The following is a 12,772-nucleotide window of genomic DNA, read 5'->3' as shown; positions in this document are numbered from 1 at the left end:
CAACAATCTCTGGTCCATGGAAAAAATGAGTAACATATCGAGTCCTCCAAAGTCCCCGACGAGTCTGGAAGTAGTTTTTACTTTCGGTTATCTAGCTTTATGACGAGCAGAACACTCATACAGCTAGATAACCAAAGATAACAACCCACTTCCTATTCTTCAGCAATAATCCACATGCACATTTCTTCTTCTGTTCTCCAGGGTTCCTTCCCTCAGAACTCAAATATAGGCTAATAAACAAAAGTCATCAGTGTCCTTTTGTCACAGTGTACATTATATTCCTTATGCTCCCTTTTTGCCATTGAGGGCCACTACTGTCGAACAGCCCCGAAATGTTACACACCCATCGTAAAAAGGAGGAAATCTTCGGAAAGAAAAGATATATAATCCCAATGTTGATGTCATATTCACTTGACATTAACCAATATTACTGAGTTGAAGTAGGCCTTGAAAATCGCGGGTAAGGTGCAGTCATCCTTGCACAGGGGCCCTAATTTGCAATGCAAATAGCTTCAATCCCACAAAAGGCTCTTTCGCCTCTATTAAGTCGTTGTGGCAGTAGCAATAGATATCCTGTGAGGCCGGCGGAGAAGATACACGGTAGAGAAGGGGGGAAATCCGGTTTCCTGTGGAAAGTGCAACAACGACACAGGGAATTACGACGCGAATGTTTCGGATTATGAAGACAGGAGCTTGTTTTTGGCCAAAAAGTGTCAAGTTGCCCGTTCACATCCAGCATGTACTTAAGGAGCGAGAAAGCCGATGACTCTGAGCCAAAGGGTCCGTTCTGCAGGCTGCATGGTCGGTCGGTCTGAAAAGAGTGGGGGAATAAGGGGCCATCCCCAAAGGATAGGGGGGCTGGGGGGTGGCCAAAATGTGGACCAACCCCGGTGAGGTCAAAGGCCTCGGACCACGACAATGTAACTACGGTGATGTCATGAAAAAAATCGCAAATGCACCCTCCTATCCGTGCACAATCTCTATCTATTACAGAGAGCGCACTGGAATAAGTCCGCCTCGCAGCGAGCAGTCTGCACGCCTGCTCTCACAGAGGGATGAAAATGGATGGCAGGGAAAACATGTTGATTTTTTTCTTACACAGCATAAGACCAGCCAACTGTTTTAATGGAAGATACAATCAGAAACAGCACCGATTAAACAATAAAAACAAAACAACTCAACGAGGAGAGCATCCTGGAGCTGCCTGAGCGCCAGCATCTTCTCTCTATCCAACGCAGGCTATATTTTCTGTTCGCAGCAATAACACGCTACTCGCTTGCTTATTGCTCTCCTTCTCCAAATATGCCGATGTAGTCCTACACTGCAGGAGTTCAAGTGCTGTCTCAGACTCGATTTTGCGTCGAAATCCTACAAGCCTCGTGTGTGTTTTTTCATCGTCGTATCCGAAGGGTAGACTACAATGGTATTCAGGTAGGCTACTGGTGATGTCGCCACACGCAAAATCAGCCCGAGCGCTTCACCGTTTACGTGTGTTAAGCCGCTCACTTTTCCACTGAAATACAAGTAGTAAACCAGTAGCTCAGCACAAACTAGGTCAATATATGGGATCATTGTAATTGAGACAACAATAACAGTAGCACTGGAACATGTGATGGATCATGCGCAGGAGCACGCAACTGCAGGTTACTGAATCAGTTTAAGGCACCTTGTGCACTACTTTGATTCTGTTCTGGCCATGAAAATAAACGATAAAATGTCCATACAATCCTGATAAAAGTTGGCTTATGACAATAAATGGACCCGAATTAATGTTTGTTTGCATGTGAGTGCATGTGGGTGCGTGCTTGTGTGCGTGTGTGTGTGTGTGTGTGTGTGCGTGTGCGTGTGTGTAAGAGAGAGAGAGAGAGAGAGAGAGAGAGAGAGAGAGAGAGAGAGAGAGAGAGAGAGAGACCTATGGGAAGTGGAATATCAGGTGACAAATTAACACAACATTATTTGCCATCAGTACTTCTGAGTGAATATAAAGTGTCTCCCATTCACTTGCTAGTTTTCGCTCTGCCTCACAAGTTCACTCATTTCGTCGGTGGGAGGGGCGAACCGGAGGTGTTTTAATGAGCAAATACAATTCACAAGGCCTGCGCATCTCATTACCGAGTGTAAGGGATAACTTCCTATTTACTGTATCAGCTTGTGCCTTGTGCTGCGCAGCTCTTGCACCGTTATCTCCACCTCTCCGTCATCCTTTCTCACAGAACACTAATATATTCCCACTGCATCACATGACAAGCAAGTAGCCTAAATATGTCCAAATGTCACCCCTGCACTGACAGGATTCAAAACTCAGTCATTTATGCACATATATCGCCCACGAGTTCTACTTGTAGGCGTGCACTTCCACTTTTCAAGCGTTTTAAAGATGTTTTTCATCCAGGCAAATTGTCTCCCCGTGAAAATCTGAATGGCGAGTTACTGTAAGACCAACTTGATATCATTCACAGATCAACCGCACCACTCATCAGGGTGGTACACGACTTAAGAGAAGGCCTCCAACACAGAGGCCAAGCTAACACACCAATCTTTTCATCAGTCTACTTATTTTTTACTTATATTAAACCATATTTCTATAGCCTAAATGTTATACGACATAGTGATGAGAAACCAAAAATAGATCCTATTCATATACGGCTCTATATGTGCTATTATTATTAGGCTACAACACATGGTGCTTTTCGTGTGTGATGCAAAGTGTTACTGGATAAACAAATGTACTCTTTAATTTCTTTTTAAAACCTTGTTGGACGATTTTGGTCACGTTATTCATTCGTTGTACAGTTCCGTTTTATTTACAGGTTTCAGTACTATACCTCAACTTTTTTGGAAAAAAAATAATAAATAAATAAATACAATAAAATGAATGTGATCATTTGCCTGTAACTGTGTAAATAAACTGTTTTTTTTCTATGACTTGCTAGAGTCCCTTTGTGTTTGACTGCTCGTATTACTTAAGTACACCATCCCCGAATATATAGCCTACCATTTCTAGCAATTACACCAAATCCACAAATCACAGATTGACCGCCTCAGCGGCACTGAAATATGTTATAGTCACACAAAAAGCATGTTAAATCAGCATCTCAGTTTTAACAGGATATTTTTTAACTAAATGAACAAAGCAGACAACCACAGCCCCGTCTGTTACTTTGTATTGTGGGAATTACAGCCGAGTAGACTCGAAAGTGAACTTAATTGTAAAAGACAGAGTTCAGCGTGAGGCGTTGGCTACAGTACACAACACTGAACTAACCACTATTAGTGGGCATTATGATCGACTCTCAGGCGAAATTAAATTCAATTACCGGTTAATTGAAGTAGGTATGGTGGTGCCTGTGCGAGGTGCCATGGGGTCCAATCAGTGCGCCCTTAATTCCAAAGTGTGTGAGGAGCCATTCACGATCACAAACTTAACATTTCCTACTAAACACGCAGGAGCCCTTCACAAATCACAAATCCATATCAGTTCTTAAAAAAGAACACTAAAACTCCTGCGCAGAGTCCAACATTTACGCACACAATTGCCTTTTTGTAGCTTATTAGGGTGGGCACAAAAGTTGCACTTACTTCCTAAAGGTGAGACAAATCACGGCAAGAGATCAGAAATCGTCCCAAGCAGGAGAAGAAGAGCGGTGTTCAGTGGGGTCCGTCATGTAGGCTATAGGTTCCCCTAAAATATCCCAGCCGTATTTTGGGGGGCATCACTTTAAAATTGCCGCTAACACTCAGTAGCCCGCATTAGGCGTGCTTCAGCTGCTCTGTGCAAAGCATAAGCATATCCCGAGCACATGATAGACGAGGAGAATAAGCAGGAGGGAGGGATGGGGAGAGGGAGAGAGATGCAGGGAGAGAGACAACTTTCCCATAACGTCTACAAGCACCAAATAGAAAAGTGCATGCACAGTTGAGCTCTCAGAGTCTGCAAGTTTTTTTTTTCCTCTCTCTTTTTTTCCCTGGTGGTGGTGGTGGTGGTGGGGATGCGGAGGGAGGGAGTGGTGATGATGATGATGATGAGGAGGAGGAGGAGGAGGAGGAGGCGGAGGGGATGTAAAGTCCATCCTTCTGTGTGAGGAGAGGACGTGCTCTGAAATTCAAACAAGTTCCCTCGGCTCTTTTGTTGCAGGCACGAACTGAGGAGGCATTGTTCGTGGTTTGGCGTGGACCTCTCCCTCCTTTTCCCAGACCAGGTTACGAAGTGAGCCTCGCAGTTGGGTGGTAATGAATTTGCTGCAGGCGCTTCGCTAACACGCTTTGACAAACGGAACGCATTTACCGGTTTCCAGACAGAGTGGAAATTATTTGCTACATGCAATTGCCAAACTAAGTCTAGAATGAGGCCAGTAATAAAAAAGCATCTCTTTGTGGAAAACACACCACTTTAAACTTCACTCAAAATGTTTTGATTGGTCTGTGTGTACAGTAGATCTGTTTTACTATGAATGCACCTTGCTCCCAGTAGCCTAATAGGAGGTAATCCTATAAGACATACACACACACACACACACACACACACACACACACACACACACACACACACACACACACACACACACACAGGTAAGCGTGCTCTCTCTCACTCTCTCTCTCTCACACACATGAACCTAGAGAGAGAAATCTTGCATAAAAAAAGTTAGAATGAGGTGACCTACTTGTCAGTAGCCTACCAGTAGCTTATGTCTTTTTGCAAGTTAATTCTCATGGTGATGAAATACTTTTTTTCCCCCCTTTTGTGAATATGTTACAATTCTAGTCTTTTTCTGCAATACAAGTTGGGGCGCTTTACTTTGCGAGAATGCCACCTCTCTCTCACACACACACATTGCCATGTTCTATTTTTTTTTTTTATCAGCCACTTTTTCAGATATTATCAAAAAAATATATTTATTTATTTTATTTTATTTTATTTTCAGGATGTCATGGCAAACAAATCAGGAAAAAGGAAACATCATATGACTTGGAAAAGACAGCACATTCGGAGCGCAAAGCATCGTTTTTCTTATTAACCCCCCCTCCTTCCCCCTGGCCTAATTGCAGGCGTATCCATTAGACTCAACCGGATTCACGTTTTAGTTTAACAGCGAGGGCACGTTCAATGACGTAGACAAGCATATCAGCTACGTGCAGCCATATTTAAATACATCAAGGCAATTAGCGCATCAAAATATGCAAATCCCGCTTACTACATAGTCCGCCTGGCCGCAGTCGGAGTAATTTCCCCCCCAGCCAGTTCTTGGGTGTTTGACTGCCGTTTTGAAAGCCAACATAACCTTGTTTGTTTTTCCAAGAGGCTCCGTTAATGTGAACGGGGCAGAAGGGAGACATGAAGAGAAGGGGAACCGTGGCTCCTGCGTGGAAAACCGCCCATGCGTAATGAGACGACCCGCTCCGCCATTCTCAATGCTCCGACGCTGTTGGCTCTGGTGTGCGTATTATTTTTAATATTGATGCATATTCAGTGGATAGATTTGCATTACATACTTCTCGCTCAGTGTTTATTTCATCCTATTTTTTTACGTGCCTCGGGTTGCAGATAAAGGTAAAGCTTTTTGTATAGCCACCTTAAGCGATTAGATTTATTAGTCAAATTTCAAACTACATATTCAAACTATCGGCTGTTGAAAGATGGGCTGCAATGACATGGTATCGGCGCCACCGTGATCTCTAGTCGACATATTATTTATAACCTAAATGATGTAAATAGCTTTTGAATACTCAAATACAGCATGCATGAACAAAGAGGTCTCTGGTGGGCAAACAATGGGAGAGATTGAGGCAACAGTGAGGAAGGACCCAGTCCAAGAGCAAGACAGTTGTCTCATAACGTGTTTCAACGTGAGAATGACATAGGCTGTGTGAAAAATAATAGTCTAAAAGTCTCATGCCCACTTTGTAAAAAATTCATTGACGCAGCGCTGACATTTACAATGGCTCAAGCTGTCTCCTTGGCTGTCGTGCGCGCGCGCACAGCGGTGCCGAGGACCGGCGCGCGCTCACACGGTGCGCGTGGAGATGTGAATTCATCTTGATTAGATAATACAAGTATACTGACACTTTTAGCAATAACCATATTTCCTTTTTTCGCTGTTTAGAAAGTAGAATTTAAGTTACTGTTACTGTTGATGATATTTATTTCTATAACCGTGCCACTTGGTCTTGGTACGTAGGCTACAAAAAAGGCATTTAAACTTACCTTCAATTGCGAAAATACAGTTCAGTGCTCCTGGTCGTCAGGTGTATCTAGTGTTATCTCTCCATCAAGTTGGTAGGACGTTTTCCAGACAGGTAAAGTTGACGCTAGAAGCCAGAGCAGATGCTGTGCAGTCCCCACACTCTCCTCGTCATGTGAACCTTGCTCCTCAGCTGCTGAACAGACATGGTCAGATGGGGCCCACGTAAAGATATGCAGAGAACATGCTGCCACGGGAGCCCATTACCCCACATGTGAGTCCTGACAGCAGTGCTGGGCTCGTTACTCAAAAAAGTAGCGTAATATCATTCGCCGTTTAATGTTAGCCTAAGCTACTTATTACCACCTGGGAGCAGAAATACAAAATAGCCCTCCGTGTGAAGCTTGTGCTTCTCTGTTACACCTGTTAAAATCGACCTCTGCTCTCTCTCTTAGGAAAATCAAGAAAACACAATGAACCTGTCAAGTGATAAGGAAAACAGAGTGTAGGCTACGGCCAGTGTTTTTGTCATTTTGTTTGCTAAAACCAAAGTAGGCCTCCGAAATAAACTTTTTTTCATTTCTTTCACAAGCAAAATGAGTGAGATATGACAAGATAACGACTTAATTGTGATGTGAACGAATCAGGGAAAGGTTGTGCGTTGTAGTTATTTTTTTTTTTTTTTTTAATAACCCAACATCAAAACAAAAGACACGACTTATTTAGTGAGGCTAACTGCAATACGTCGCGGAAACAGGGCTTAGCACTGCGTTAAAGGGCTGATTAGTGAAAAAAGGAGCCGAGCATTACAGCCTTTACTGAGACTAGCTTACCGCTCGACACCACGGTGGTTGTTGGTGGAGCCAGAATAAACACCGACTGGAGGTCATTACCCACCTTTTTTTTTTTTTTTTTTTTTTTAAATTTCCACTATGTACTACGACACACACCCAGTAGCGTTAGTATGGAGGCCTGGTGAGCTGCAGCAGGCTGATGAGCAGTGATGCCCTCGGCCTCCCTGTGCTCTGTGGGCATCTGGACCCCGGCTCACAGAAACACACTTGGACGGCCGGGGGTTTCACTCTCCTGCAGCCTAACCAGGTGTGAGGCGACCGGTGCATGCCTGCTTGCATCTAACGCAACCTGGGTGACGTTTCGTAATCAAGCCTGAATTAATTTACTTTGTCAAACATATAGACTAAGCCTCGTGTTCCAGAAAAAAAGAAAAAGAAAAAGAGGAGATCGCATGTCTATAAAACTTGTATCCTGTAACAGTAAGTCCACCTGGAAGAATTTATGTGCATATCATTTTGAAAGAAAAAAAGCGGAGAAAACAGTTAAATTAACGATTTTGCACGCTGTGGAATTTATTGTTAAAATGGCACAAGCAAAACTAGACTGAATTTACCTTCAAAAGGATACAAAACCCATCTTCTTCACAGTGTAACATAGCCCGCAGGTGTGCGTCTTCTAACAATGGAAACGGAATTATGTTTTGAAGTTTGACTTCATAAAAGGCTAGATTAAGCAGTAGATATTTTGTAGTGATATAGGCCCACACCTTTCAGTTAAAAACGTTTGAGATTACCTCTTGCATGCACTGATGAAAATCTATTTATTTATTCCTAAATATATGCTTATTTATTTATTCATTTTTAAAATTTATTTATTTTACATAATGTTTCTTAACTAGGCTCCTGCAGTCAAGCAGAAGTATGTGTGTGTGCTTGCAGATTAAAACGAGATTCTTCTCTTCATCATTCTTCTCACTCTTCATCTGTTCCTCTACTTTTAGTTACTATTATTATGTACAATAATAATGATTAAAATATATATTTCTGTCGTCCCTGCTGCTTTTATTAGACCATAAAAGGCTACAATTATTTCTAGACTCCCTTATCAGATTTTCACATCGAATATTGGATTGGTTCAGTCCTATTTCACATAAATTAAATGATGAGCGCCAAGTACTTTGGCATTCAGCAGAAAGAAGTGTAGGAGATGGAGGAGAAGTGCAGGCCTATTTGGTGTAGGTCGTCCCCTTTGAACGGCTTTGGAGTGAGGATGAAGATGATGATGCTGATGATGATGAGGGTGGGTGTGGGTCGTTTTCGACTAGACGAAGAAATGCTGACATCTAGTGGTGTTTTTGTAGAATGAACCTGATGAAAATGGTGCCAACCTCGACATTCAGTGAACCAGATGAGGCCGCCCCACGCCCATACCTCAGACTTAATGTTATACATTAAGTTTCATACGCACACATTTAAATTATAGGTAACAGCTCGTTGAAAAGTGAAATTGCCACAGCCCACTGGGGTAGGCCCAGTGTTACATGTTACTGTAGGGCCTCTGGACCGAGCTCCAGCCCACACAGAGGGTGTAAAGAGCGGGCTGGGTTGTAATCATATTCGTGATAATTATGCGGCTTTCTTCTGTATTAAGTTATGTGCATTAAGCCCTACACAAGCAAAACACTGTGTATCCCATGGCTAACTGTTCTTATTTTAATAATATAATATTTACCAGGGCGTTTAGCCTAATTGTCAAACAGCACCCTATAGACCGAGAATAACAATGTGCTGGTGGCTGTTTTCCTTTGCTGGGTCCTCTGATCTGATCTGATTTTTTTTTTTTTTTTTAATTTATTTATTTATTTACTTATTTTGTACTTGCCTGTAGTGGCTGTTTGTCACTCATAATGGCGAAGTGGCTTGCCTCAGTCTGACCTTTTGAGAAACTCTTAATATTGATGTAACAATATTTCTGGCAGATAATGAATGATGTTGTGCCTACAATGAATTTTGAAAGTCGTATTTGCCTGCGTCACCCCAGGCTACTGGAATTAAGCATTCGCATTCAGTAAAGCTGATATAGCCTGGATGTAATTAAATCAGTCAAAGGACTGTCATTTGATTTGAGCGGCCTATGGTCGTATTAACCCTTACGAAAAACACCACCGTAATCCATCTCATGTATTTTGTCATACATTTTACATGGATGCTATCAAAATATAAATTCCTTGCTCTTGCGTTAAAAAAACAAAAAACAAACAAACAAAAAAAAAAAAAAAACATATAGAAGACCCTTATATAATTGTGTGTATGTGTGTCTCAAAATAACTATATATAGTCAATATAATCAATTACTTATATATATATATATATATATATATATATATATATATGTGTGTGTGTGTGTGTGTGTGTGTGTGTGTGTGTGTGTGTGTGTGTGTGTGTATTTAAAACCCACGTAAACACACACACACCACACCAATCACAGACAAATCAGACACTGTATAAGTCGCCTCTATATAATCTCTATGGGCCAGATACGAGCCAAGGATTTTCCCGAGATTATGAATTCGATTCCTTCCATTTAGTGCATCTTCAGGAAATTCACAGTGATGAGGGGATGTTTCTGTATTTCAGTCAGTTGTAAGATCGGATAAACCCCTGTCAGAGTAAGCTAATGTGTTGTATGAACTTATTTCTTAAGAAACAAATTCGTCTGACATAAAATCCACGACAGTCGGTTCCAGTCCATCTGAGGCACGTCGTGTTATTTCTGGCCACTGATCGTTGCATAAATAATGGACATATCCAATCGCTGTGAGCCGAGGAAAAGGCTACAAAAATGTTTTTCTTTCTTTAGGACCACATGTAATTAGGCCTATCTGTAATACCTATTAGCTACAGATGGGAAATTGTAGCTATAATGTTAATTTAACGCAACGCCTGTCTAGTTAGTTCGCACTGGCTTTAAGACCAATTTAATATGAAAAGGCGATCTCGGTTATTTGGACACTATTCCACTACATTTCAGGTTCAACAAAGCTTTTGAAATGATCACATAATTTATACCTTTACACAAAATAACAATAGGCCTATAATCGGCTTATACTTCTCGCTTTTATACATTTACATTCACGAAATGATAATGACGTATGAGAATTCGTCGCTATCGAAATAATCCGTGATTTTTAAAAATTATTATTATCTAAGTTTAATTATTATTTTTAACAATATTTGATCCGGTCAAGTATCCTCACCAATGGTCAGTCTGTACGCTGAGGTGTCAGTCTGCCCAGGTAGGCCCGCCCACTGCGGCTGAAACCCAAGTGAACTGAAAAACATCTGCAGGTGATCCGGACTGGGCTTCCAAAACGACATCAGCTACAGTACTCCTGTGTTCTAACGAAAAGAACTTCAATATAAAACTCACTGAATAATGTTGTCTAAATATTACGGAAATATTAAGTTCCCATAGGAATAGGCTGTAATGCAGATATTATATTCACAGGATAAAATAAATAAAGATAAAATAAATAAGTAAATAAAAATGCCATACACTTAGAAATCATATAAGCTTGCAATGGAAAATAATACGAATGAGTACAAAGGTACACTGTAAATCGTCATAGGAATACTGAAATATTTAGAAATACTAATTTTTGGGTGTATGTTTTTCTTTCTTCCGCGGATTTCTTTTCTTTTTTTTTTCTTTTTTTTAAGAAAAAAAAAATCCTAAAACAGTCAAAGTTATAGGTGAAAGGGAGACACATTTAGCAAGACAAACAAACAAACAAAAGATTATAATAAGGAATTTTGAATTCTTTCAGAAACAAAAACCCTATTGGAATAAACCCAAATCTTTTATTTAATAAAAAAAACTATGCCAGTTGTGCACACGGCTCTGCTTTTACGCGCTTTGTAGCAAGGTCCTGTAATAACGCCCTCATAATGCATTTATAACTTTGTAACTACCGCTGCGGTGGTCGCTGATGATTATTTCAAAGCCGGAAGAAATTTTCCAATTACCTTCTCAGGCATTATAATGTAATACCGTGTTCTTTGAGTTTTTACAAAGTATTAATAAAGTCTCTTGACATTAACAATTCCCCTTTGATAATTACAATGTCATGAAACCAGAATTTAAGGAAGAAAAAAATACAGTATGGACTTTTCATAATGTCTTTATCAGGGAATAAGTTAACTCTGAGGTGTATATAAATATATCTGTTTAAATGTTCTGGGAAAAAACCATATATCTCTAATATGTTGGACATGAGAAGAGCATTTACATTGTTTATTAACACCTCCCTGTTTTTCATTGTGAATTTCCCTTTAAGATTCATGTGTACTGTCTGGCATAATGTATTACTGGGAAAGATGATGCCATTGTAATGTTAAGTGAGATAAACACTGGCTTTAAATGTCAAATAAATGTCTGCAGTATGAATACTTATGATATAATGCCATGTTTGTTTTAATGTAAGTGGAAAGAAACAAATGTAAAAATGATGTCATTGTCATTATTTCAATGTCATGCAATCCATATTGTCTTAAACTGTAGTTTCTATGGCACCATGCACTGACTTGACCTTTCTTTCATGGCAAAGGCTCATATGAAGCTGGTTCTGTTTTTGCGTCTGCACAGTGTGAACGTGACCATTATCTTGAGATGCATGCAGAAACACGTCAAACACAATGAAATCACACCAAGTCACATCAGGGTAACTAAGAAAGCCAGTAACTTTACTGAAATCTCTGCAAAATACAAATAACCTTTCCCTCCAGCAAAGGAGACTTTTATTTCATCCCCATACGTTTTCACTACATACAGCTGAATCAAGTCCCTTGAGTTACAGAGATGTGGATTTAATTTAATAACATCTTAGTCTCAAGTGGCGACAAAGGCCAGCTTATGCCGCTGAAAGCCGCTCTTGCGTTCCAAAAAAACATTTACTCCAAACCTCCTCCAATTTTGGGTTTATACAAGCTACATTTGATACTACAAGACTGACTTTTTAAGCATTTTTGAGATATTACTCTTTTTTTATTCCTTTTTTTCAACTTATGGATACATTTTAAATAAACCACAAACAAAGTGGAGCAACAAAGAGTCCCATGTGAATGCAGGGACTTTAAGTAATGGTATGGTATTACACATGGCTGTACAGGTGTATGGTCTCCCCTTTGCACTGCAAGTGACTTATCAAAACATGAGCTGAGGTACTGCTTGGGTCAATTTTGAGGTACCAAGATTTAGGCTATCATGATAACGACAAACAGCAACTGATCAACAGATGATGAAAAAGAACGGCGTCAAATTTAAAAACAAACCCCCTTCCCCCAAGCACACACACACACACACACACACACACACACACACACACACAGACACACACACACACAAGGATTTGATAAAAAGACACGTTTGCTCCATGTCTTTGGTTAAAAATATTAATAGAACGACAGCACTCTGACTAACAAATGGGACATGTTGGCATTATTTCAGTCAGTGAGCAAGTTGCATGATAATTGGTGTGTAATGTGCTTTGTTCAAGTGGACAACAAGCATGCCTTTCACATGATGACCCCTAAATATGTCTGTTAATTACGCAGAGTGGATCACAGATTGTAAATACAAAATAAACTTTTGCATGTAACCTAATCCCTTTTAATGCAATGCACAGGGAGACGGATGACCAACAAAACAGATACCAGCAGTACTAATACTTGGTATTGACAACAGAGTTCAGTATCTAACGCTAAATATGACCGATTTGAATTGAAGTGTGAAACCAATTG

General features: G+C 40.4%; 1 long non-coding RNA gene across 1 annotated transcript in view; it reads right to left on the bottom strand.

Annotated features, from left to right (window-relative positions):
* Positions 1-3,919, bottom strand: part of LOC115365861 (uncharacterized) — a 41,275-nt gene extending 37,356 nt beyond the window's left edge. The window contains exon 1 of the long non-coding RNA XR_003928792.1: positions 3,580-3,919. This is a non-coding gene — a long non-coding RNA (uncharacterized LOC115365861). The remainder of the gene's footprint in view (positions 1-3,579) is intronic.
* Positions 3,920-12,772: the final 8,853 nt, after the last annotated feature.

This window comes from Myripristis murdjan, chromosome 9, assembly GCF_902150065.1.
Source record: "Myripristis murdjan chromosome 9, fMyrMur1.1, whole genome shotgun sequence".
Taxonomy (NCBI): domain Eukaryota; kingdom Metazoa; phylum Chordata; class Actinopteri; order Holocentriformes; family Holocentridae; genus Myripristis; species Myripristis murdjan.
Note: the sequence above shows the minus strand (reverse complement) of the source record. Positions and strands in the feature narration are given on the sequence as shown.